Here is a 5893-nt window from a genome sequence, read left to right on the forward strand (position 1 = left end):
TTTGTCCCCCAAACTTCATCTGTCCTTTGGTTTTGTTGGCACAAATGGCATTAATTGGGTCTTTGTTCCCTATTTTCCCAGGCCAGGGTGATTTAAGCTATGTATTCTGTGGTTAGAGAGAAGAGGTATAAACTATTTGCTCTGTGTCCTTGGTTGGGGGAGATAAAGTTTTGCAATTCACAAGCTGGCTGTAAGCTGCCCAAACTGTTTGGCCTTGTTTAATTTTATTGTTTCAGTTTCCCCATTCCACTTGCTCAGGAATTTTCCTAGCTTCTTACTATCCTGCCACAAGGTGAATTACAGGAAACTTTTTTTTGTTTTTTAGGGCACTGAAACTCTTTTGTATGATACTGTAATGGTGTATATAAAACATTAAGCATTTGTCAAAAGCTAATCAATTGTTATAGTGCAAAGTGTAATCCTTAATGCATGGATTCCAGAATGGAATGCAAAAAGTGGCAAAATAATCTAAATGTATTTTAAATACATTTATAAATGTATTTTAAAACCTCCCTGAAGAAGGTAAATAAATGTATTGCTGACCTAAACGGTGGGGCAAAAGTAGGTTTCCACTGTGAGTATGAAAAACACAGAACTTTTTCTGGTATTATTATTTATTAATTATTGCATTATTTTCCATATGAACAACTATAAACCTACTTTTGCCCTATCCTGTAAGTAACTTTGGAAATGAGTGGAGTTTTTAAGACTAAAGGCAAAAGGAACTGCACATAAAACTGTATTTTACTTGATGAGCTTTCCCACTAGTTATGAATTCTAATACTGCAATAAATGTATTCTGGAATTTAACAAGTCAGTAAATGGATGGTAGATAGTGGGAGTAAGGTTTCTCATTGTTTGAGTGGGAATTTATAGTTAAACAAAAGAATAGTCTAAAATGATCCAAACTTTAGTAGATTAGAATCAGTATTATGATGGAGGCATCAGTAGTTTAACATATATAACATAATTAGTAGTTTATTATTTATAAAATAATCTATAAAATAATTAGAATACATGCATATATTTCCTTTCTCTGGCCTAGAGCCAATAGCACTCAGTAGCAATTAGCACACACAAATTTTGATTTCTGAGACCATTCCCCAATAACAGCAAAAAGTCTTCTTGACGAAATCGTTGATTATAAGACTGGGGCAGAACATATATAGATGATGTGGAACATATTTTTGTATAAAAAACTAAGGAAGTTCTCATAGCATAAAGTGAATAAAAGCAAAAGAAAACCACTTTAAGGGTGTGAGGAGTACTGAAAGTTACACTAGAGCCAATGGAAAGGACACCCAATGAGTGAAATTTCAAAATTTTTTTGAGGAACAAAATATATCAAAGTCTAAAATAAAGCTCCAAGAATTCATATGGTATAAACGATTGAATAAATAAATAAATGGGGAGAATAGACAAATCTCCCACCCAAATAATGCTAAATAATTTATGTAGATACTCCACCTTTAAGGATTCATAGCATAAGTCCCCACCCTTAGATTTGGGCTGTTAATAGCGACTTTCTTACAAAGGTTACACACAGTATAGAAAGGGAGAGAAGCATGGTTAACTTTATAGTAGAGAAACCAGAGAAACACTATGTTAAGCCAGACAATCTAGTTAAGCCAGGCGATGATCATGGCACTTTACCTCTGTGGTCTTCCAACCAAAAAACACCTAACCCCAGGCCAATAACAGTAATAAAAATATCCAAATTGGAGGACATTCTATAAAATATCTGACCAGTATTTCTCAAAACTGTCAAGGTCAGCAAAATAAAGAAAAAGGAATGAAGGAAAGAAAAAAAGAAGGAAGGAAAGAAATAAAGAGGAAAGGAGAGAGAGAGAGAGAGAGAGAGAGAGAGAGAGAGAGAGAGAGAGAGAGATCTGAAGCATTGTCATAGCCAAAGGCGACAAGAGAACTAATTGTAATGTGGTATCCTGGATGGGATCTTTGAAGAGAAAATGACAGTAGATGAAAACAGAAAATCTAAATACAGGTTTGTTAATGTAAAAACATTCAAACCTGTAAAGAATTTTCGTGAGTTTATTTGAGCCAAACTGTCAACAATTGACGGGAAGCAGAATCTCAATGGACTGGGATAATGCTCCAAAGAATGGCAGTTTTTCTCCTATTTTTATACATTGCAATCAAAGGAGGAGATGTAAATGGGTTACATTAAATCTATTGGTGATAAATTAGGGAGGCAGGAGAAAGCAAAGCAGGTGGGGGGGGGGGGAGAAAGGGGGATCTCTGGGATTGGATAAAAAGTAAAATGATAGACACATATTTCTTTTACTTAGGTGGGTAAGGGATAGTTAGCAGTCAACAATTAACATGATAACAATAACAAAGAAGGAATTTGGGATCTGCCCTGTGCCCAGGACATTTGATTGTGCCCTGAGAAGTTAAAAAAAAAAAGGACGTTTCAAGTTACCCTGACATTTCAAGGATATGTTATCTTACCTGCAAAAAGACAATAGGCTCAGTTAAGCTAAGGATTGACCTTGTTAGGGAAGAGACCGGCCTAGGACGTGACTACCCACCATAATTGCTTTTAGTTAAAGTTTTAATTTCAGACCATCCTTGTGGTTACATACAGGGCTTCCCAGAACTTGTCAGGTTAGCATGTGGCCCCTTTCATCCACAGGCTTGATATTAAATCGATAAAATTGTTCCATATTGATTAATTAATTATAACAAATGTACCATTCTAATGTAAGATGTTAGTAATAGGGGAGTCTGTGTGTGGGGTATAAAGGAACTCTGTGTTTTTTCATAATTTCGTAAATCAACGATTCTAAAAATAAAGTTTATTTATTTATTTTTTTACAAATATGGACTTTATAGAAAGGACCAATTCAAAATTGGTCAGATGCCACATGCCAGAGGCTTCCAGAACCACAGGGATGAAAAAACAAGAACAACAACAACAAATAAACAAAACCCAAACACAACAAACAAAAACACCCCAGACCCAATTGCCTGAAAAATCAAATCAAGGTCTCAGTTAACCAAAGGCTTTTTCTAAAGAAACATATGTGGCTCAGGGTGGAGACCCTAAAGTCTGAACAAGTACCCAGAGCAGAAGAAAAACAACTAAATTCAGACTCACAGTCCCTGCCCACTGCCCCCCCTCCCCCCACTCCAGGCTGTCAAGAGCGAGGCAAAGGGCTTCACAGGTTTTTTTTTTTTTTTTTTTTTTAAACTGTGGTGACGGTAACTGGCTTAAATAATAGGAGGAGGGAAATTTTTATAATTCAACTTTCTTTTTTCTTCCCCTTTGGGGGAATCAGAGAGACTAGTAGCTTGAGGTTAAGGAGAAAACTGATTTTTATTGTTTTAATGGGGAAAACATGTAGAAATAGCAGGCTGCCATGAAACGTACCCAATTTGATCTGTGATCGAAGGCTCTGAATTCCTGAAGAGGAGGTAAGCCCTGGCACAGGTTAGGAGAGGTAGCAGCTTTGGGTGCTGCAGCATCTTGGGAGAGAGAACACAGCTCCAGAGACAGAGAATGGGGATGGCTAGGAGGGAGCAGAAGGGGGCCAGGATGTGGGAACCCTTAAGTAGTATCAAAATTAGTTGCTGTCTGCTCCCTGCTGGTGGGTCCCTGGGGTATAGAGTGGCAAGAAGGGTGCTAGGGCTGAATGGAGAAGAAACTTGAGATGCTAGTAAAAACCACCCTCCCCAAGGGTCCCTGGCCCTGGGTCTTAAGAATAGAAAACCAAGAGGGGTCAGTCAACCAGAGTGCTTTCTCAGGTCATCCCCCTGAACCCCAGCTCAGTCTGGAGGGGAATGAACACTGCCCAGACCAAGTCCTGGCACTCAGCACCCACGGAGAGGGGCGGGCATGGTGGGCTCCCCGCCTCCCCTGGCTTCACCTCCTCTCCTCCCGGCCAGCCTGGCCCCCGCCCCCACCAGGCCCATTTCAGGGCAGCACATCCAGTAGGAGCGTCCCTAAGGTAGGTCATGGTGGTAGGGCTTAGGGCGCCAGCGGCAGAGTGACACACCGCCCTTCTCGCCCTTCTGGTATCCCTTGCGGCACTGCTTACAAGGGTCACGGCGATAGAGGGGGGTCTCGGCTCCAGCGCGAGTCTGTGGCCCAAACACCAAACGCTTCGATGAGGCCCTTGAAGTGGTGGCAGGTGCTCTTGAGGGCGGCCAGGGCCCGGGTGGGCAGGGGCCGAAGATCTTGACCAGCACGTGCTTGGGAAGCAGAAGCATGTCCTGCCGCGGCTCCAGCAGCCTCTGGATCTTGAAGTGGATTTCCAGAAAGTCCTGTGACACGTGCCGGGACAGGCGGCACAGGGAGGTGTCTGCTGTGCCCTCATTGTCATCTGGGCCTGGTGCAGTGGCCGGCGAGTCTGCTCAGGGAGGCCCGGGAGGAAGAAGAGATGGCAGGTGGGGGTGGCTCCTTAGGACTGACCGTCATGCACACTGTCTCCTCCTTCCCATTCTTGGTACCATCCTTGCCAAAGAGGATGCACTGGTCCACTACGCCTGTCACCACCACATCCATGCGGAAGCCCATGCTCCGCAGTCCCAGGCAGGGCGTGGCGGGGGAGGGAGGAGAGGGGGCTGTGCGGGGCGGGGGGGGAGTGTCCTCGGGCCAGCAGGGGCTGGGGCCTCCCCTCCCTGGCTTCATCTGCCCCGGCCAGAAGGAACTCCACCTTGCTAGGGAAGGCGTCCGGAGAGAGGCTGAGGAGCTGCTATAGGTCACAGGTAGTCGTAGCCTTGGGTGGGCCCTGGGTCCTGGGCTGCCCGTGGAAGGCACAGCCTGCGGGCCCCACTCGGGTTGGGCGGGCTGCCGTCTGGTGCACGGGGCTCTGGGCCATGGGAGATAGGGAAGGCGATGCGTCCCTCCCCGGGGCCTGGCCCAGGCCTCTCCTCCTTGCCGAGGCCTTGGCTGGAGGGTTGTTCCGCTGGGCTGCGAAATGAGCCACTGCCCCAGCCACACGGCTGCAGTCCTGCCACCAGACTGTTCAGACCCCAGGCCCTTGGCAGAACCACCCTGCTCTGCCGACACAAAGACCACAGGGGCTGGGGTGCCGGGTGTGGCTAGTTCTGCAGGGCCAGGGCAGCCCAAGCTTCCACCAGGGCCACCATCTCAGCCACAGAGAGCAGGTCCACAGCCTCACTGGCCGTGGCTGGGGTCCTCTGAGCAGCAGAGGGCCCCTCGCGGCCCCCAGGGTCCGGCGGAGCTTTCTAGGCTCAACACAGCGCCCCCTCCGCTTGGCCTTGGAGCTGTCACTGCCCCAGTGCCCCTTGACCTTCATGGCGCTGGCCCGGCTGCCGCCACCACGCTGGTGGGCCACAAAGAAGGCCACCTTCTCCTTTGTATTCCCAGGCTTGATCACATACCACGTGTCCAGCAGGACTCGGCCCTTGGCACCAACAGCAGCTGCTGAGAGGAGAGGGGCGGGCTGGGAGGAAGGGGAGTCCCTGGCCCAGGCGGGCGGTGTGTTCTCCGAGGGGGCAGGCCCATGGTTTGGCTCAGCCCTGCTGCCCGACTCAGAACAGGTTGCGGGCACGGGGGCTGTGGAAGGGGGGCTGGGCTGGTTCTGTGAGTCGGTGCCAAAGGGCTGAGGGCACCACACCTGGAAGGGCAGGAGGCCGCCACGGTCCATTCTGGGGAACAGTGGCAGACAGGCGGGGGTCACTGCGTCTCAGGACCTGGATGGTGGTGGGATACTCCACAGGCGATCACCTTCCCGTGCGGAAGCTCCTGAAGCTCCGCGGGTTTCCCCCCACTCCTAAAGTTTATTTTTTAAATATCGTCCCCAAGAGCTAAGAAAAGAACCTCTAAGCATTCAGATTTATTTTTATTTTATTATTTTTTTGTTAATCCTCACCAGAGGATATTTTTTCCCATTGCTTTTCAGTGAGA

General features: G+C 47.0%; 1 pseudogene across 1 annotated transcript; it reads right to left on the reverse strand.

Moving 5' to 3' along the window:
* Window positions 1-3831: 3831 nt before the first annotated feature.
* Window positions 3832-5633, reverse strand: LOC308511751 (F-box only protein 46-like; annotated as a pseudogene). The gene has a single exon. The product of its transcript is annotated as an F-box only protein 46-like (transcript).
* Between the last annotated feature and the right edge of the window lie 260 nt (window positions 5634-5893).

The sequence above is a fragment of the Myotis nattereri genome, assembly GCF_964212035.1.
Source record: "Myotis nattereri genome assembly, chromosome: X".
Lineage (NCBI taxonomy): Eukaryota > Metazoa > Chordata > Mammalia > Chiroptera > Vespertilionidae > Myotis > Myotis nattereri.